The sequence below is a fragment of the Arvicanthis niloticus genome, chromosome 8 (assembly GCF_011762505.2).
Source record: "Arvicanthis niloticus isolate mArvNil1 chromosome 8, mArvNil1.pat.X, whole genome shotgun sequence".
Lineage (NCBI taxonomy): Eukaryota > Metazoa > Chordata > Mammalia > Rodentia > Muridae > Arvicanthis > Arvicanthis niloticus.
The window spans coordinates 9,818,790-9,840,611 of NC_047665.1; the positions used below are offsets into that span (position 1 = coordinate 9,818,790).

General features: G+C 47.1%; 1 protein-coding gene across 3 annotated transcripts in view; it reads right to left on the reverse strand.

Moving 5' to 3' along the window:
• Positions 1-3,965, reverse strand: part of Hrh2 (histamine receptor H2) — a 40,725-nt gene extending 36,760 nt beyond the window's left edge. For all 3 annotated transcript variants that reach the window (XR_013112049.1, XR_013112050.1, XM_076939007.1), the window contains exon 1: positions 3,782-3,965. The gene's annotated coding sequence lies outside the window, so the exon portion shown is untranslated. The remainder of the gene's footprint in view (positions 1-3,781) is intronic.
• Positions 3,966-21,822: the final 17,857 nt, after the last annotated feature.

Consider the following 21,822-nt stretch of genomic DNA (forward strand, 5'->3'; position numbering starts at 1 on the left):
AGTTTGCAGTACAGTCTAAGTAAGAGTACCACGAGAAGGTTTACCTGAATGTCTAGAAGATACCAAACAACAGGCACAAATGGGATCCAGGAAAACTCAAATCAACTCAGCATTCTACTCCCAAGTGCACACCTGACCATAATGCATGTGTCTCTCCAAATGGTCTGCACCCAAAGGCTCACAGCCACACTATTCATAAAGTGGGAATAGTCCAACTGCCCATCAACTGGTTAACAGATAAATAAAAAGTGGCATCCATAAAATGGAATCTAAGTCAGCTCCAACAAGGCAGGTGGCACTGACACATGCTCCAACTGGACAGGCCATAAAAACATGGCAGGAAAGGTCTCATGCGGTAAGACATTTCTCTGAGAAGTACAGAACAGAAAGGTTTGTAGAGATAGAGAGATAGGGATAGATTGAAAGATGGATGGATGGATAGAAAGGTAGGTAGGTAGGTAGATAGATAGATAGATAGATAGATAGATAGATAGATAGATAGATCAACATTTGGGGCAGGGTCATTCTTTGCTGAGGCTCGGGGAGGGAACTGTGGGCTGTCCTGCGGTGTCTCTGGTCTCTATGGCTAGATGCTAGAGTATCCCTCCTGACATTATGACATTAAGAGACCTGCAGTTGATGATAAGGTACCCCTGGAGTGTTAAATAGTCCTCAGTCAAGCACTACCTTCCTTGCTGATGACTCTTGCAGAATCATTTGAGCATCTCACCCTGTGGTCTCCTGTACTGCCTTAAGTCCTGCACTCTGGGTCCAAGGGATCTTTCCACTCCATCCAGACATTCCCTGTAGAGATGGTGCCTTATGTCAAGGCCCTAGAATCCAGCAAAGACTATCACTTTGTGGTCACCCAGGAGCCATTTTATAGTCTGTATGGGCTATGGTACCTCTTCTCACAGAGCTGTGAGATGGCTACTTAGGTGCTGGAGAGCACTCAGAGCCTGTCAGGTAACTGTTGGCATTTATTAATGGCACTGATTTGTGGTTCCTTCTTCTCCCATGCCATTGCCATGTTTGTACGTGTGCTTCTGTCGTGGCAAGAGGACACATGCTAGCTCTGTAAAGGGACTGGTGATTCCATGGTGTAAAGGGATAGGTAGATTCCATAGTTCCTGCCCTCAGGGATCCCCAGGGGCCCATAATCCCAGCCCCAGGGATCCCCAGGGAGGTGCATACCCATACCTATGAAACACAGAAGAAGCATGCACACCAGTATATAAGTATGAGTACTGGGGACAGGTTAGGGTCAGGAGAAGATAGGAAACAAGATGGTGACCAGCTTAGTCTGACAAATGCTGCTTCTGAGGACACTGTCTAGAGAGGCTCTGGAAGCCTCAGAGGTGGCATGCCCGTTCACAGAACCACACCAGGAACAGCTCTTTCACCCACTCCCTCCTTTCCTTTAGCAAGATCACAGTCCTGGAAGCTACAGAGGGCTCAGTGCTGATTTCTGAAGTAGGTACTCCGTGCAGAAAATCAGGAAAGCCCGGAGAGCAACGCTGCCCCCAATCCTGCCACCGTGGGCAAACATTGCTAACCTTCTTTTAATCTCTCCCCACTTTTTTCTAGGCTTTTGTCTCAAGTCCAGGGTTATGCCATGTCTGCAATGGATAAGGGTGTCCCCAACTATTCAAAACTCCATTTAAGTAGTAAAAACATGTCTGACCCTCTTGTTGGACATTTAGACACTCTCTGAGTTTTGATAACTGTCTTGAGGATTTCAATAATCTTTGTTCTCATTCCATCACTTTATGTGAATGGATGTATTCTTGTTTTAAAACATTTTTGGCAAAGAACCTTTTTGGCCTGCTGAGATTCCATTATGAGGGATTTCTTTCCTAAGGATGAACCAAATCCTTCAGATTGCAGTTTAATCCTGCTTTTACTTCCTTGGGGCGCTGGTGGAGTGAGACCACAGCTGGATTTTTTCCCCATGGACGTGATAACTAGATGGGCTGGGAGAGCTTCTGGAGAAAGTATCTCTAAAAGGAATGCTTGCCAGAGTGAATCTGTCACCAGATTTTTGTCGTCAGTTTTGTCCTTCCAATTCAGATGTCACTGTCAGTCGGATGACACAGACTGAGTCAACACAGTTAGTATATGTTAGCCATTAGCCCAGGACAGGGAATGTGCCTGCATTAGAACCCAGGGGAACCATTCAGGCTGAGACTAAAGGGGGGTGGGGGGGGTGACACAGGGCGGAGTCAGCTTCAGAGGCGAGGCAGTCCCGTATGAGCTTTCTGTGGGACACTGAGCAGAGACCTTGCTTCCTTCCTGACCTTTAGAGGTAATGCTTGGTGAAGGTACCCAGCTCTCCCTGACAACCATCAGTCACCTCCAGGAAGTGTGCGGCTACTCTGCCCACTACACATGGGACAAGGAGGTAACCATAGCCGATCAGGAGTACATACTAGGTGCCAGGCCCTATGTAATGCATTTCATGGTCCTATTTAATGGCCAGAGCCAGCATGATACAATGCAGAATCACCCTGTGGTAAGGAAGATGGGGAGGCCAAATTCCACAGCAGGGACTACTGGAAATCACTTACTGTGGAGAGCCTCAGTTTCTCCATCTGAAATAGGGGGTTAACAATACTGGTTTCCGGAAGTACTTTAATGACTTTAATCTGAATTATTATACACCTAAGGTGCCTGGTGCCAGACCTGCTCACAAGTGCTATCATCTTTATTCTTTCTCGTTCTCCCCAAACCCAGCTCAGAGATCAGTTCTGTAGTCCTGGATAACCTTCAGGGAAAGTAAACATGTTTATAGAAATTCATAACTCTCTCTTATAATTAAGAAAGCAGAGGCTTGGCCAAGACTCATCTGAGAGATGTGTCCTAAAAAAGCTGCCTTGCCATGTGTCTGAAGAGAGGGGTGGGGCTCCTAGGACTTTAACTACCCCATCTCTATTCCCTGGGCCCTCCTTTATGCTTCGTGCTTAGCTACACATATGACCTCCAGACAAGCAGTGTCTGTAGACACCAAAGTTAGTGTATGACAGTGGGGGGAGGGGCACCTCAGCTTGACCCTGTGAGTGTCAGAGGGGGAAACTGAGGCTTCCAGGCTCAAGGTCATTGGGTTTCTCAAGAGGCCAAAACCAGAGGCAAGACCACTTCCAAACTTCCACTACCAGAGAACAGTTACCAGATGTCCCTGATGTCCCGGACATATACCAGAACAGCTACCAGAGTCCTTCTCAGTCTAGCGCAGGGAACTTCTCACTTCCCAGCATGGGGCAGCAGCCCAGGAGGACTTAGGCAAGGCGACCTATTCTTGAGAAACTAGACAGCCTCCTTCCCGTCAGCCCCAGACGCTCCACTGGTGCTGGGGAGCCGAAAGTCTCTCCAAGCTCCCACACATACATCAGGGGAGCCATGCACGCCACCGCCCAGAGGGCACAAAGCAAGCCTTTAAGCGCAGGTAGACTTTCAGATTCACCCTAGAGGGCACAGGGAGTGTGAGGCCACCCTGGCATCCCTCACATCCCCGGGATAAGGCGGCAAATCCAGCTCATAACACCCCTTTGGGATGGGTATGACCCTTGAGGGTTATAGGGAGGAAATCTAGGTAGAGGCATCAGCCCAAGGTCAGGTGCTTCCTGCGTGCAGCGCGCCTGAGGTCGATCTGGGGATAGGGTCGGCAGGTATCTGAAGCACGCAGCCCAAAGCGGCTACGCCACAGCCTGGTCTCTGAGCAACCCCACCCGCGTCCCCATCCCGAGGCGACGTCTGCCAGGAGGCGTCAGTCACCTTACCTTACCTGGTGTTGCTGCTGTGCGCCACCGGCTGCACCGGGTCGCCTAGAACTGCGCGCTTAGGACTGGCTGGGGCAAGGATGGAGCTGGCGGCGTGCGCCTAGCACCCACTTCCTCGTCCCCGCCCCCAACTCGCTCCTCCTCGTTCTGAAAGCCGCTCCTTTCTTCAGCGTTTTTCTCCCATATTCATCATCCTTTCTCTCCCCCTTTTCCCCCCTCTCTTCCCCTTCTTCCCTCTGTCCCTCCCTTTCTTGCTCTCTCTTCCTCTCCCTCCCTCCTCCTTTCCTTCTCTGAATACTTTCACCCCTCCCTCTTCTTCCTTTCACATGGTCATGTGTCACGCCCCCCCCAACACACACACACACACACACACACACACACACACACACACACACACACACACACACACACACACTCACACACACAGAGGCTTTCTGCTGTCCTCATTCTGAGTAGCTCCCTGGCTGGAGACCCTGCCCACCTGTGTGCATATTGATGGTGTGAGGGGTGGCCGACTATGGCCCACTCTCGTTTGAGAACACTAGGCCAGAAATCTGATGAACCCTTCACCTGAGTTCCACCAGGACCTGATCACTCCAAGAATGGCAAGGTGTGAGAGAAGAACCAGTGTTTCTGAAAAAATCCTGGAAGAGCTGGGATCTGGAAAGCCAGGGGTAGATCTCAGTCAGCCCAGGGGTTCTGATGGAGAGAACCGGGAGGGAGTTGGGGCTTTGGAGGCAGCACAGATAAAACCTGTCCAGGTAGAAAGTCCCACCTCCTGGTTGCAGAGCCAATGTAACCTGAGGCAGAGTATCTGGCAGGAGGCTGGGTCTCAAATCAGTGCAGATCTAAACCTCTTACTTTTCTTTGACAAAGTTCCTCCACATAGCAGATACCCAGGGCCAGCTCATCTGACCACCTGCCTCTCTAGCTAGGCTGCTACCCCAGTGCCTGGCACAGCACTGTGGCTATTTCACCTTTCCCTATCTCCTCTCCTGAAGTCCTTGTAGTAAGCACTAGGCAAGTGCCTCCATTTGTGAGCCTATTTCCTCCTCTGTGACCCCTACCATGCTCACTGCAGGGAGGCTTGGGTGGCAACAGATAAAGCCTTGGGTCAGGCAGTGACAGGGATACAGGGTCAGCTTTGTGCACTCTCTGTTCACTAGGGATGCATTCGCCATGTTCCCTTGTGCCAAACCAGTCTGTGTCCAAGGTGGTGAATGGCTCTTCTCTTGCCATTCACAAAGCATCCCAGGTCACCTCTAAAACGTGCAAGTTGATGACGTGTCTCTGCTCTTTTTCATCCAGCCCTCCCACACGTTCTGCTCTAGTCACACTCAAAACTAGGCTCCTCCTGTCTCCAGTGATCTGTAGACTCGCCTCTCTACGAGTGAAGTCACTCTCCACATGCATTCAGTGCCTTTCTCGGCAAGACCATGATGGCCTCCAGCTTGCATAGCTACTAATGTGTTGGTAGAAATGACTTTGGTGAGAACCTGCCCCATCTCTTTTCCGTCTACCATGGGATGCCATTAGGAGAATGTTCTGGAAGAGGCTAATCCATTACCTGAGTCCCCAGGGAACAAGCACTATTAACAAGGGTTTAGCTTGTTGAAAGCCCTTATAATTTCTGAAGTCATCTGACCTCCTTTTTCTTTTTTTAAATAGCTTTTATTTTTTGTGTATATGAATGTCCTACTTGCATGTATGTATGTCTTCACATCGTGTGTGTGCCTTGTGTCCATGGAGACCAGAAGAGGGTATTGGATAGCCTGGAATTGGAGTGACAGATGGTGGTGAGCCACTGTGTGGACAGTAAGAATCAAATCCAGGTCCTCAAGAAGAGAAACTCTTAACTGCTGAGCCAGTTCTTTAGATCCAAGTCACCTGATCATGCTGGACGGTTATGGTCTCTTCAGTACCATGGGGTGTGGTGTGTGGGTGTGGATGGGTGGGGTGGGTAGGGGTGGGGTGGGGTGGAGGACTGGGGAACCTACCTGTGCTGGGAAGTTTGTTGCAATTCTCAACCAGCCAGCCAACTGCAACCTTTTCCAGCTCTGAAGATCCCCAGCTCCGTCCCAGATGGGGAGACCTTTGGAAGAGTGTAAGCCCTGTCAGTATAGGTGTCCTTACTAATGAGAGTCATGTCCCCACTTTACAAGCTGCTAGCTTTCACAAGATATGCAAATACCATCTTCTTCGGCAAAGGGTGCCAGAAGAAACCTCTCATTCTAAGGAAACCCAGACCACTACTAAGGAAAAGAAAAGATTTTTTTTTCTTTGAAGTGAGTAATTTTTGCTGACTGACAAAATGAGAAAGAGAGAGAAAAAAAGAGAGAGTTGGGCAAACAATTCAAATATTGAATGGCAGGGTATGGTGATAACTTTTAATTGAGTCACCTGTGGAAAACTCCACTGAGAACCTGCTGGGGTTCCCCATGGTTCTTTCCTGTGGTGGCTCAGGGTTTGTGTGGGACTCCTAAGAGTGTGGTCGGAAGTGGGCAGGATGCTTGTTCATTATGCATTGAAAGTCTTGAGCTGTGGTAAGGTCTCTGTTCCAGGTGTCCCTGGAGGATCGAAGCTAGCTCCTGACCCTGCAGTACTGCTGTGGGGTCCAGACCTGGTCATTTCCCAGCATCTCTAAGTTTGCACAGTGCTCAGTTCTGGCTCACAAGACAGGAAGGAGAGCCGTGTGTAAAGTGTTTGCTGTTTTCTTCGAATGGTGCTGGGTTCTTGGCATAGAGCATCTGGTCTTCCAGAATTTTCACTTTCATGGCACCTCTGCTTGGGCCTTAATGCTACATGGCTTTAATTCTGAGTCTCCTGACTATTCAAATTGGAGGATGGAACGGTCTGAGAAAAAGGGCTCTTGAAGCCTCAAGACCAAGGGAAGGAAGTGGCATTGATGGTTGACAGCCTGCCAGGAAGGCACCTGCAGTGCAGTCCCCACGTGAAGCAAGGTCCAAGATAAGGAACTGGCAGAATGTGGAGGTTGACCACAGGGCCAAAGTATTTGTGGGAACATGTTTCTGTGAGGGTTTGGGGGGGTGAGATCTGCATTAAATTAGCCTTTGAAAGAAGCAGGTTGCCTTCCACGTTCGGGGTGTGTCTAGCCTGTTGAAAATCTGATCGAGATGAAAGGACCCAACTCTACCAACTCTAAGCAAGAAGAAAATCCACTAGCCAAAGATGGAGTTGAGCCGCAGCATGTGGGGTCTCAGCTCAGGGCCTTGGGTTTCAGGGTTGCCAGCCTCCATGGTTGTGTGGACTGATTTCTCCGAATACAGCTTTAGAGGCTGAAGAGATGGCTCAGCTCGCCCACTCTTCTGACGTGTGCTGACTCAGCTTTCCTGCTAGAACTTCCTTTTATCAAGCCCCCCATCCCCCCCCCCCATCCAATCTTCTACCAGGCTTAAATCTCGCCCTGCTGGAAAGTCAAGGTCAGAACTGCAGGCTAGATCACGTGCTCCTCCTCTGAGCTTGAGTTCCTGTAGATCACGTGCTCCTCCTCTGAGTCCCGGAGTTGTTGTTCCTTTGCTTTTAAAGCACACGTCACACAGTTCTGTCAGGGCAACTTAACCATGTGACGTATGTTCTGAGCAGTCAGGAAGGAAGGAAAAGGGCAGAAGTCTGGGTGGTTGTTCCTCTCAGGGTGCTTCTACTTGTGTATCAGGGTCCGGGTGTGACACATGGCTTCCCCTAGATTGAAGGAAGCCTAGCAAAAGGACAATTCACTCTGCCAGGCTCTGTAGTATAATACAGGGAAGAAACCAGGCATGGAAATGGTCCTTTTGACATGAAAGTTGAATTATTTTATTGAGTTATTTGACTAGGGTTTTTTTTTGTTTTTTTTTTTTTGTTTTTTTTTTTTTTCATTTAGTGTGTGTGTGTGTACATAGGTAGAGGACAGATGACAACTTTCAGGGGTCATTTCTACTTTTTCTACCATGTGGGTCCCAGAAGTTGGACTCAGGTCATCAGGCTTAGTGATAAAATGCCTTTATCTTCTGATCGATCTATCTTGTCAGTCCTAAACTTTTAGATTAAGACAAACATTAGTTATTCACTTACACATTTGTACACCTGTGTGAGTGTGTACATGTATCTGTGTGTGTGCTTGTGTCTGTGAGTGTGCACATGTGTCTGGGTGTGCACATGTGTCTGTGTGAGTGTGTGTATATGTGTCTGAGTGTGCTCACACTCACTATTGATCAAATTCCAGACCAAATTCTTATACATTAAAAATCTTAGTCATTTTATTGTAAAAAATGTACATATTCTATATTCTGCTTTAAGGTAAGAATAGTAGTTTCTGATATTTTATACAAATAGATATAACTTTGGTTTTTCAAGTTGTAGAATTTTGTATTGGTTAGCTATTGCTGTGTAACAAATTGCCATGGTTAGTGGCTTTTTGTTATCTCACTATTTCTATGGGTCAGGCATCTGCATATTTATTAGTTGGGGTCTCCAGTTTTGGTTCTCTCAATTAGCTATAATGAAGTTGTCTGGAGGGTTTGAGTTCTCTTCTGAAAGCCTCACAGAGAAGATCTCATTCCTGAAAAAGTTCATTTACATTTGCGCTGGTGCCTTGAGGGCTTGAGTTCTTTAGTAGCTGTTTGGCAGATGAATTGGCTTCAGTTTTTTTCCATTTAGCTCTTCCTAACATGGAGGCTTGCTTTTCCAAAGCCAGCAAATATCTTCCCACTGGCAAGATAGAGCTGTTTGTCATCAAATTGCACAGGCAGCATCCTCTGGAATTGAGACATCCTATTAGTTAGAATCAAGTAATGAGTCCTTCTCACTTTCAAAGTAATGGTTTGAAAGGTAGGTGTAAGCTCTAGGGAGCAGGGACCACTGGGACCACAGTCGGCCACAGTGTTGTCCCAGTGTCTTGGCTGTTCCTTCATTTGTTAATGAACTGCCAGGCTGTTGATAGTTTTCACTTCAGTGTAAATGAAGTCATCATCCCTGATTTTACCTTCACAAATCAACTCAAAATTTTCTGGGAAAAATACCTGAACGTAGAATTTCTCATTCTAAGGCAAAGAGATTGATGTTGACTATGTACTATATCAAAGGTGTACCAGATGTACAAACTCAGCAGCATTGTGAATGAGGACACACACACACAGACACACACACACACACACACACACACACACACACACATGCGCGCGCGAACACACACACACACACACACACACACACACTAATACTGAGCATTTAATCATCTGTCTGGTAGCTTTTTGGTGTGATAGGTAATGGTGTTTCTGTGTCTTAGTCTGCAACTGTGTATCAGTAAAGTTGAATACATTGTTTCCTTTTTTATTATTATTATCAGCTACTCATCTGGCCTAGGGTTCTTTGGTTAGCAAGAATAAAAATCCATCTGCACGGGAATAAGTATTAAAATGAAAACTCCTGGTTCTCCAAAGGGAAGACAGAGCAACTCCCTGAACCAATTGTTGCTTTTCCTTGTGGGATGAGAAACAACATCTAACCCAGAGTCTGGAAGTCACCTTATTTATTGTCTACACTCTGGGGACCCAGGAGACCTCATTTCTCTACGAATTCTTTTGCTCTGTTTTTTTTTTTTTTTTTTCCCCTTATTGACTGGCACTTCCCCTTACGCAGAGTAAGGATCCTGTACTGGCTGGTTGTCTGTGTCAACTTGACACAAGCTGGAGTTATCACAGAGAAAGGAGCCTCCCTTGAGGAAATGCCTCCATGAGATTTAGCTGTAAGGCATTTTCTCAATTAGTGATCAAGGGTGGGAGGGCCCATTGTGGGTGGTGCCATGCCTGGGCTGGTAGTCCTGGGTTCTATAAGAAAGCAAGCTGAGCAAGCCAGGGGAAGCAAGCCAGTAAGCAGCATCCCTCCATGGCCTCTGCACCAGCTCCTGCTTTCTGACCTGCTTGAGTTCCAGTCCTGACTTCCTTTGGTGATGAACAGCAATGTGGAAGTGTAAGCTGAATAAACCCTCTCCTCCCCAACTTGCTTCTTGGCCATGATGTTTTGTGCAGGACTACAAACCCTGACTAAGGCAAACTGGTAGTAGTATAGTGATATTCCTGTGACAACCTGACCATGTTTTGGGGAGGACTGTGGAAGGACCTTGGAACTTTGAGCTAGAAGAGCCATTGGGTGTTAAGAGCTCTGTGGGACGTTCTGTGGGAGCTTGGAAGATAATGTTGAGAACAGTGCAGAAGTTGGAGGCCTGGCTTGTGAAATTTCAGAGGGAAGATTAAAAACTCTTATCAGGGGCATTGCTGTTTTGATTGTGAAGATTCTGTGGTTTTGGTTAGCTGGGGCTGAAGAATCAGCTGTGATTAACAAGATACCAGAACTACTAAAACGAAACCTTTGCATTACTGGGACAATTGATACTGGTTAGCTGGAGCTAAGAAATTAGCAGTGATTAAGAAGAGACCAGCATCACTGAGGTGAAGTCTTCTGAGAAGTGTTTTCTGAGAGCATAAAGAGGCTGTGTTCCGGAGACAGCCAAAGTTGTACTTCGTGTTGCAGCAGGACTTGGTAATGTGTAAGTCACCCAGGTGATACTGGTTTTGAAGGCTGAAGGGGCCCTGGAGAGCAGCTGAGACTTGACACTGTAAAAGGCCATGGAAGGCCATTGGTGAAGGTGCAGCCTCAGTTGCAATTGATGGCCCAGGACTGAAGGGGTCATGCAAAAGAGTTGAGGCTTGGCACCATGAAGAGAGCCTATGAGAGGCTATTTGTGAAAGTGCAGTCCAGTTGCAGCCGAAGACAGCAGTGTTTTGGAGATATCGGTACCATGAGATGACCACCAAGAACAGCAGCAGCAGTGGAGTACAGGCAGCTGGAGCCTAGAAGACAAGCTGTGTACTACAAGGGCAGAGCTGGAGAAGTGACCCAAGCCCTTGGAGGAGCCCAGAAGATCATGAGTGGACCCCAGACATTGGATGGTTGGAGTTTGATTTTGCTTTTGATTGTGACTGCGCCCTGATATTTTTCCCTCTTAAAGAATTTTAGTGAAGCCCATAGTTAAGAAACTTTTACTTGTAAAAAGACTTTGGATTTTAAAAGATATTGGATATTTTAAAGGGATTGAAATTTTAATATGTAAGAATTTGCAAAGACTGTGGGACTTTTAACGTTATTTAGGTCTTGGGGATGAGTAAGAAAGTAAGGGTTGAGGCTTAATAGTGATATGTTTGTGTGTCAACTTGACAAGGGGTCAGTTGTATTGGCTGGTTTTGTGTGTCAACTTAACACAAGCTGGAGTTATCACAGAGAAAGGAGCTTCAGTTGAGGATATGATTCCATGAGATCCAACTGTAAGGCATTTTCTCAATTAGTTATCAAGGGGAGAAGGCCCATCCCTGGGCTGGTGTCCTGGGTTCTATAAGAAAGCAAGCTGAGCAAGCCAGGGGAAGCAAGCCAGTAAGTAACATCCCTCCATGGCCTCTGCATCAGCTCCTGCTTTCTGACCTGCTTGAGTTCCAGTCCTGACTTCCTTTGGTGATGAACAGCAATGTGGAAGTATAAGCTGAATAAACCCTTTCCTGCCCAACTTGCTTTTCTTGGTCATGATATTTTGGAATAAAAACCCTGACTAAGACAGATCCTCATAGCTTCCTTTTGGATTTTACTATAAAATGTTTCTAATCACAAAATATAGGAAGTCAAATGTCATATGGGCTCTCTTCTCTTCACATATACTTCTTTCACATATACTGACAGCTTAAAAAGTGGTATGAATCTTTTAGTCAGGGTTTGTATTCCTGCACAAAACATCATGACCAAGAAGCAAGTTGGAGAGGAAAGGGTTTACTCAGGTTACACTTCCACATTTTGCTGTTCATCACCAAAGGAAGTCAGAACAGGAGCTCACACAGGGCAGGAACCTGGAGGCAGGAGCTGATGTAGAAGCCATGAAGGAGTGCTGCTTACTGGCTTGCTTTCCCTGGCTTGCTCAGCTTGCTTTTGTATAGATCCCAGGACTACCAGCCCAGGCATGGCCCCACCCACAATGGGCCCTCCCACCTTTGATCACTAATTGAGAATATGTCTTACAGTTGAATCTCATGGAGGCATTTCCTCAAGGGAGGCTCCTTTTCTCTGTGACAACTCCAGCTTGTGTCAAGTTGACACAGAAAACCAGCCAGTACAAGGTTCTTTTAAAAACTTTATCCATGTGTCATGATGATGTTGAGATGAAAGAAGATGATGGAGATTAACATGATGGTGCTACTGCTGAAGTAGCCAATGGTAACAGAGATGGTGACAGCTACAGTTAGTGAGCATCTGCTGAACGGCTGCATTATCTTAATAGTATAGCATGCTTTCATATGCTATAAAAGGCTTATTGTTTATTGTTACTGAGCCTCTGAAGATACTGAGGAAAGTCTTTTTATCAAATTATAAACCAATTTATAATATCCAAATTATAAAACTTGTTCCTGGAATGCTATCAGTAGTTAATAGCATCCACCACTACTCTTGCAGAAGACTCCGGTTCAATTTCCAGTTCCATGAGATCTGATGCCCTCTTCTGGCCTCTATAAGCACTGCACACACATGGAACACATACATTTATGCAGATGAATATGTTCATAAAATAAAATCTTAAAACTTTTAACTTTTTATTTCCCTCTAGTACTTTTATTGTGACATTGAAATACTCATCCATTTCCAAGACATCTCCTTGAGTGTGCCATCCTTTCTCCATCGACCTGAGGAGCTCATGGCCATCTCTTTGTCATCACCAACAGTGACAAAGAAGTAGGACAGACTTGGCTCCTTCACTGCCATTCTCTGGCCATGTGGCTTTAATTAAGAAGCTCAGGTAATGCTTCTGGGCCCATGCTCTGATTTGCAGAGTGGCAGTGTCAAGGTTTGGAGTCTGGAACACTGGGAGATGCAGGGTGTTACATGTGCAAATCTCTCAGATGCCTTCAGTGGCTGCTGCCTCCCAAGAATAGCTTTTCTTGTGTCCTGGAAGCACAGCATTAAGCCCTCCCATTCTGTAGCACATTGCAGAACAGGGGAGCTTGAATATCCATTGAAAGAATGAATGTGTAATGAGAGCGCCCCTTCTGTGTTTCTTTCTTGGACGTTTTCCTAACTACTTTGGGACATTATTTTACTCTAATTTTAATTGCTTTGTCAAGATCATCTTCCAAGGGCTAATGGAGTTTTTTGTTTTTTGTTTTTGTTTTTTTTTGTTGTTGTTGTTGTTTAATTGGCATTGCAGCAAACTAAAGGGTCAATTTCAGGAGAATTGGCCACCAAGAATATGGTCATTCACTCTGTGCATCTTTCCTGGGCACTGGAAGCCACATCAAGTTATGCATGTCTGCTATTTCTTTTGCTCTTTAGAAACAAGCCTCATCTCCATTGGAAAGAGGAGATGGGTTTTCTCAGCTGGGTGTTCTTTTGCTGGTATCAGCAGTTAGGAGCGCTTGGCTTTGGAGCCCAGCAGATCCTGGCATGAATCCACTCAATACGGGCGTGACCTTGAGAACTGCCTCATCATTGTGAGTCCTGGTCTCTAGTGTACCTGTGTGCTGTACAGCCTTCCTGACTGTGATCCTACAGGTAAAGCGTCTCTGGGGCTGCCTGCTATGGTAGAATTACACAGCAATGTCTTGCATCAGGGTTACTTCCTGATATTACAGACATAAATATTTTATAACTGTAGGCAGTGTCCTACCACCTGACTCTCCTTGGTGCATCCGTTCCTTGGTGGCCAGGAAACTACGGTGTCTGCTATACACCTGTGCTGTGTCCCCAGGCTTACGACGTCTAGGAATCTTGAAGGCGATGCTGACACTGGGGGTGGAGGTGTGGAGAAGAAGGATATTGTCCTGCCTGAGATTGGATGGAGGCAGGGTAAGAGCAGGGCACATTAGAAGACATGAATGTGGGTAAAGGGAGGAGATGTTCTTAAAAAGACAGCAGAGGAAGGCAGCAATCTGGAAGAGACAGAATCCCAGGTGTGATAAATATTTGGAGGGGAAATCCCCCACCCCTCTGGACCCATGGACTCCACACTACTCTTTCTCCTCTAAGCAGGGAGATTCTGAAACCCTCCACTTCCCTAATCCCAGAAGGCCTTTGATCCTCAAGGCAGGGCCTGGTCTCTCAGCAGCTGCTTCCTGCACCTCATTCAACCATGGTACTACAGATCTCTTGCAGGATCCAGATTCTTAGGTCTCCCAAGGACCCCAGGCCATTGATCAATGATGTTCCTGCCTCCCATTCCCAGTGCAGGTAGTGAGAGAGGAACACACCCTCAGTGTTGTGCCTGGTCTAGCCCCAGGGAGCCCTCCCTGGGGGAACTGAGAAAAGCTGCAGGGTGTGTGGAAAGAGGCCAGGTCCTGGCTCCTGGCCTTGCTCCTACTCCCTGATGGCTTCTCCAGAAGCTTTAGCTTTTCCATGATGACAGGGGGCTTCCTCAGGCCAGAAGGGCTGGGTGACCTTTCTGAAACAGGGCCAGTTTCTAGCTCTGCACACGTAACTTGCTCAGTACCACCACTCCTCATGAAGGTGTTGTTTTACCATGGGCTTCCCAAGTGACTTGGCGTCATTAGAAAGTGCCCCTGCAATAAAGAATGGACACACTCTAATAAGGTGGCTTGAACTGTATAGGAGAGGGGCTTTTCACAAAAGGACCAGTGAGCTTGTGGTGCCATGAAAGCCAGTCCTTAGCCACCGCTGGGCATTGGTCCTCCAAGACTGGCAGGGGAGGGGACAGAGCAAGTTTTAGACAGAGAGGGGTGGATAGAGCATGCCTGGAAGCAACTGCCCCTTTCTGTAGAGGAAGATACCGTCTCCAGTAACCATACTGTGTAAAAGGCAAGATGGCGCCCTCCCTTCACCCCTCCCACCCCTGTCCCAGCTGAGCTCCCCATGGCAGCGCACAATAGCTAAGAGACAAAGGGCCTTTTGGTACAGAGGACTTTTGGGGGTAGAGAGAGGGTCTGGAGGTTATTGCCACCGTAGGGAAGCCCAGGGTCCACAAGAGCACTGGTGCACATTGCCCTGATCCCAGCTCTGTTAGAGGTACTGTGCATTAACTTTCCCATCCTCCTCACAACTCCCTGAGGCAGATGACATCAGTAGCATCCTTATTCCACCAGAGACGTCAGGTGCTTGATTGCCTCAGATGCCACACCACTGGTACCTAGCCAAAGACAAAGACTGGTACTGCCTCATGCCAAATGATATTGATCATGGGAGTTCACCACTGTCACTTTTTTTTTTTTTTTTTTTTTTTTTTTTTTGTTGTCCATGACAGAGTTTCTCTGTGTAGCCCTGGTTGTCCTGGATCTCTCTCAGTAGACCAGGCTGGCCTCAAACTCAGAGATCCAGCTGCCTCTGCCTCCTGAGTGCTGGGATTGAAGGCGTGTACTATTATGCATCCCTGACTGCTGTTGTCTTAATTGGCTTTTCTATTGCTCTGATAAAAAAAATTATGTCCAAAAACAAGTTGTGGAGGAAAGGGTTAACTTCATCTTACTCTCTTCCATATCACGTGGGAAACTGGTCAGGAACTCGAGGCAGGAACCTGAAGGTAGGAATTGAGGCAGAGACCATGAGAGACGCGGCTTACTGCCTTGCTCCCCATTGGTGGCTTCCTTACAGAATTCGGGCCACCAGCCTGGGGGAAGCACTGCCCATAGTGAGCTGGGCCCCCTCACACAAACCATTAGCTAAGAAAATGCACCATAGACTTGCCTGCAACTAAGTCTGGTGGAGACAATTTCTCAGTTGAAGTTCCTTCTTCCTATACGACCCTGGCTTGTATTTAATTGACTAAAACTCTAACCAGTACAATTGTGTTCGTGGTCTGAACAGTTACTACAATGTACTTAGAACACACTTCTAATGACTAGTTTGCCGTCAAGCACTGCATTGTGTTTTGCTCGCCCTGGGCTTACTATTTCTCTTGATGACATCTAGAGGCCACAGGGAGTGACTGAACCACTGAGGCTTTGTGGGGTATAACACAGAACGGCATTATCCTGTGTACCGAAGGGCATATCCCCACCTTTAAGCAGCATTAAGGTACAGTTGAACTGTTCTTGACCACACAGTAAGCTACTGCTTTTGTATCAGCTAGAGATGTGACCTCCAGGCCAGGGCTCCCAGCCAGACTGAACTCTAGGATCCACTGGAGCTATTTCTGATAACACTTGAGCCTGGGGCTCTCTGGCGGGGGGGGGGGGGGGGGGGGGGGGGAGACGACGACTCATTCATGTCTTAGGAGTGGAGTGGGCATTGAGTTGTTGGTTAGAGGTGATTTCAGCCTCCAGGAGCTTAACTTTGGCTGGAGAGAGGAGAAGAAACTGGAGGCTAGTTGGTTCTTTGAAGGTGAGTGTTGAAACCAAGGGCCCCTTTCTTGAGGGAAGGGGAGTGACCTGGAAAAGGTCAGAGGACTCCCTTTGCAGATCAGAAAGGAAATCCACAAACATTCCACAAACAGGAAGCCCAAGGCAGGAGCCTGTCTGACGGCTGCCTCAGATAGGGCCCACCACATGGCAGGGCTTTGCAAATATTAGCTTAAGAGAGAGTGAATGGGCATGTGCCCTCTACATAGCTGAACTTGTAACTCAGTATTTCTTTGTACTCTGCATGCATTCTTTTCTTGTGTAACAAAATAGCACAAATCAGGTGGTTTACAGGACAGAAATCCACAGTTTTCGAGACAAAGTATATGAGATCAAATCCTTCTGTCCTGTGCCCCTCCCCAGGCTTCAGTCAACATGGCATTCTTTGGCCCATGGGTAGTGTTCTTTTCCTGTACCTGGTCATGTTTTTGTGAGCTCAGTATTTCCTGCTTATCCAGACTCTCAGTGATCAGTCTATCCCAGAGGATCTTATCTTCAACGTCTGCCAAGACTTTGCTACACTTTGGACACAGTTTGACCAGAGTTTGAACACATCTCTTTACAGGTCCTATGTTGGTAGCTTGGCCCTCAGTATGCTGATGCTGAGAGGCAGTGAGGCCTTTGTGAAAGCTGTCTAGGTCATTGCAGCATCGCCTTCAGAAGTGATAAGTGCCAGCTTTGTGGAGTGAGAGCTCAGGGGCACCAGTTAGTCTGTGTCTGATCTCTTCTGCACACGGCTGTTTCTCCTCATCTGCCATGTTATGGTGAAGCAACAGGGGCTTTGGCCAGGGATGCCAGTACAATGGTTCTAGGATTCTGAGCCCAATAAACTTCTCTTCTTTACAAATAATCCAGGCTCATGCATTTTGTTGATAGAAACACAAACTTGACCAAGACAAGCTTCTTTACAAATGACTCAAGTACTAGTGTTGACTTCAGTATCTTTGGGGTGACACAATTCACATGACCTTGTTACCTAGAGATTGTAGACATCTAATTTCCCCCTTTATACCTCTGTTGAATATGTGATGTATACTGTGTCCTAGATGTTGCAGGTCAGAATGGAAATGAGCAAAGGCATTGAATACTGGTACCCTGGTGCCAAGGAGCTCACGGCCCCCAGAATAGCACATCCATAAACAGCTAATAAGAAGGCACAGGAGGAAAGAGGTAGAGGTGGTAGGACAGAGATTCTCAACCTTCCTAATGCCGTGATCCTTCAATGCAGTTCTTCATGTTCTGGTGACCCCCAAACATAAAATTATTTATTTTCATTGCTACTTCATAGCTGTAATTCTGCTACTGTTATGGATCTTTTAATGTAGACATCTGTGTTTTCTGGTGGCCTTAGGCAACCCCAGTCCACAGGTTGAGAACCATTGCTCTAGGCTATTCTGCTTCCTGGGTGAAAAGCCTTCAGCAAATCTGTTATCATTTGTATCCAAGTTCACAGGCTGTTCCCCAGGCATCTGGAGGGCGGTTCCTTTCTTCAGCGTAGGAAACATAGTGGGCTTCCAAGTGCCTGCCAAGCTTATCCTGCTGATTAAATCTTTGCAACAACTTTCTCAGAGTCTGAACCTCAGGCACTGGTGCCTTTAAAAATTCTTGCCCTGAACACTGATTCTGACTCATGACTTGCCATTGGAAAAGCACAAACTCCCCCAGGCTGGTTCTACAGTGACCCAGGTCTAAACAGCCCAAACTTCTGCCAGTTTGAGGAGTGCCTTAACTCAGAGAGTTGGAGACAACAGGCCCCTGGGGATTTGTCCATGCTAAAATCTGGGTGGAGCTCTTAAGTCCTGTTTCCCAGCAGGGTCCCAAGGGCAGAGAGCTTCTGTGGGTTTTGGACTGTGGCACAGCTGAGCTGGGCATGTCCCCACTCTCTTCCCTTCCTGGGTGTAGCCCACTCTATTTTAGAACTGTTGGCAAGAGTGGAGGAAGTACCTGGCACCAAGGTTGATTTATTCCTCTGGGCCAGGGACATGGCTGACCTCCAGGGTTGCTCTTCATAGATCCCCGAGGTACTTGCTTGCAGCCAGCCAGCTTTGCCTTGCTCACTCCTGTCTCAGACATGTCACTGACTTCTCCAAGCCTTGGGAAAAGGATCTTGTCTTAGTTTTACTCTTGTGTTCCTGAAGAGTTTCTGGTCCTGATTTGGTTTACCATTCATTAAAGGAGTCTGTGACAGCCTTTGTGTGTGTGTGTGTGTGTGTGTGTGTGTGTGTGTGTGTGATATCCTGACTGATTATCACCAGAGAAAACAAAAAAACAATAGGTATTAAAATAAAACAAAAATATTCCAATAAATGTAGTCAAGTAAAAAAGAAAATGCTGAGATATTGCACTGAAGGTATGTATAATTGGAAATACTGAAAGGGGGGAAGTGGGGGAAACAAAAAGGAAACAAGGGAGATGTTTACATCCTTTGGATGACACTGCATCGCTAGGCAACCACTGAAGAGGGCCTGATCCCTACAGTGGTCACATGTGAAGATGCTGGAGACCAGCTCCTGTGGGGAACTGGCATGCTAAGGTCAGGAGCATGCCTGGCAGGAGGAGGGAGGTTTATGTCATTTGCTGACACAAGGAGAATGCATTTGAGAGGTACCACAGGATGGGTCAATAAAGGGGGACCCATTGGGGAACTCTCTTAAAATGGTGGGTTCTACTTTGGAATTCTAAGGCAGGACTAAGAAAGCATGACAGCACCCACCTGCAGTGGGTGTTGTCATGGAGCTGGGAAGTTCAGTGGAGGGCATCCGCGCTATCCCTAAAAAAAGCTGCTATGATTCACATCACCAAAGGAAGTGGGGGCTTGATAATTTATGTGTCCACAAAATGGCTTTGTCTCTGCCTCGTTTGAAGCACAGATGCAGTGATGCTGGGCTCAGTTCAGATGCTGCCTGCGTTGAGCTGTCTTTAGACTCTGGTGGGAGCATCATGCCCTGCCTGCTGATGAGGCTGGAATTCTTTCTTGCCGTTAGTCGGGAATGGAGTTTTATTTCAAATTTTGGGAAAACTATACACACAAGTACATATGAACACATATATGTATGAGTGTGATAATATAGAATAGAAACGAATTAATCTAGTAAATACTATTTTCTTTTAATTGACAGATTTTATGGTATATTTTGAGCTTTGAAATTTTCACACAAAAAAATAAGTATTTCTGATGTCTGCTGTAATAGGCAGGAATACTTATCCATAGTGGCCTTTAATTTTTCCTGATATAAAATAATAGATAACAATGATAATGAATAATAATAAATTTAAAAGGCATAAATAGAGTAGGACTCTCTAGAAATTGGGATTTTGCATCTCTCGGTTCACACCCTCTGGTGTTCGAACTTAGAAAATCTCGTTAGGATGACCTGGAACTGTTTGTCACCCTCAGAAAGGATCTCTTAGTAAGGAAAAGAGTTCCGAGGAAGAGCTGCATTCAGGTAGCTAAAAGTCCCGTGGAACCAACCACTCTGGTTTTCAGTCCCTTAGCAAAGAAGAGCTGAGTATTGGAATGTGTTCCCTGAAAGCCCAGCTGGCGCCTAGTGGGAAATACTGAGATCCCAGCAGTAGGGCAGTGTGGGTTAGGGGTCTGACCAGACAGAGTGTGTGGTACGGAAGCCAGCCATTCCCAGGGTTGTGCGAGACTGGTTTTCAACAGTGACCCCATGTGGCCATAACAGAAGCAGCTATACTTCGTTTACCTCACAGGCCTGGGGCCTGTGAAGATTTGTGTGGCTAATGAAACCCTCTCATTTCTTTCTCCCCAGGTGCCTAGAATCAAGATTTCACTTCCTTTCTGTCTGAGGAAAATGGCAGGGTCTTTGGGCAACTTGGGGCAAGGTGGTACTCATACCTGGAGGAAAAACGGAGGTGAGCTGCGTCTAAGGAGAAGGAGGGTGACCCGGGCAGTGAGGTAGCGAAGATTGGTTCAGAAGGGAGGGCAGTCCCAGTGGACTGCACAGCGCCAGGCCCAGGCCTTACAGCCTCGCTGTCTCTGACTTGGTCTCACAACACTTGGTTTCTCTCTGCTGCAGGCACTCTGCTCGTTTCTTTGCTCATTACCACCTCAGGCACCACTGCTCCTAGGCCTGAAGATCCCTTTTCGTTGGAACTCAAACCCCAATTTTTTGTTTTTCTTTGCCAAATCCCCAGGGGCACAGAACACTGCCTGCCAAACAACAGGAGCCCAGTGACTCTTGGGTAGTAAGTCCTTCAGCCCAGTCACTGAAGACCGATTCAAAGCAGCCTTCATCTTGGTTGGCTCTCACTTGGGATTAAGGGATATGCTTGTCAGACTGTGTGCGCATGCGCGCGCATAGGCATGTGAGCACCTGCTTACGTGCGAGACACTCTTGGTTCTGAAGAAATGAATCAGTTACCCATGTAAGATGATGACTCACCTTTTGAAATAAGTTCCATACCAGCAGCTTTTAGAAGCGAAGGGAAAGAAAAAAAATCAAACAAAAACAAAACAAGCACATTTCATTTCATTTTCATGGGCAAGGAACCAAGAGGTTGTGCCTTGGCCCTGCCTTCCTGGAAGACTGGGGCAGAGGAATCCCAGTGGGAAATTGTGTCCTTTGTGCCAGTGAACACCGCAGGGGATATCAGGAGGATCCCTTAAAGAAGCAGAGTTGGAAGGCTCTGGTATGGAATATGGGTGAATTTGAGAGTGGACCTGGTGTCAGGAGGGTCTAGCAACAGGAACATGGGGGCTGGAGGTCTGGGTCAAAAACCTTGAGGGACTAGAGTGAGGCCAGAGATACTCACAAGCCTGAGCTGGCTTCTGCTGTTTCCAGAAGCCAGACTTTCTGTCTTCCCTGCCCTGTTTGACTCCCCCAAGGCACGATCAGCACTGGTTCCTGCTTGTGTTGCTCAAACATTGGTTCTCCTCACCATCAGCGCTCCCATCACTGGCTGGCTCTCCTCATTGTCAGTGCTCCCTATCACAGGCAGGTTCTCCTCATCATTAGTGCTCCCATCATTGGCGGGTTCTCCTCATCGTCAGTGCTTCTTATCATTGGCTGGCTCTCATCATCATCAGCGTTCCCATCACTGGCTGGCTCTTCTCATCGCCAGTGCTCCCCATCACTGGCTGGTTCTCCTCATCATTAGTGCTCCCAACATTGGTGGGTTCTCCTCATCGTCAGTGCTTCTTATCATTGGCTGGCTCTCATCATCATTAGTGCTCCCATCACTGGCTGGCTCTCCTCATCATTAGTGCTCCCATCACTGGCTGGTTCTCCTCATCATTAGTGCTCCCATCACTGGCTGGTTCTCCTCACCATCAGTGCTCCCATCATTGGTGGGTTCTCCTCACCATCAGTGCTCCCATCACTGGCTGGCTCTCCTCATCATTAGTGCTCCCATCATTGGCGGGTTCTCCTCATCGTCAGTGCTTCTTATCATTGGCTGGCTCTCATTATCATCAGTGCTCCCCATCACTGGCTGGCTCTTCTCATCGCCAGTGCTCCCCATCACTGGCGGGTTCTCATCACCAGTGCTCCCTATCATGGGCTGGGTTTCATTGTACACATTTAGCTCCTTCAGACTCTGGGTTCTTAGAACATAGCTATATTGACTTTTCCAGTGAGGTCCCTATCAGAAAGACTCCTTCTCTGGTGTTCCCAATAACAGAGGACCATGTGTGGGTGACAGCCACC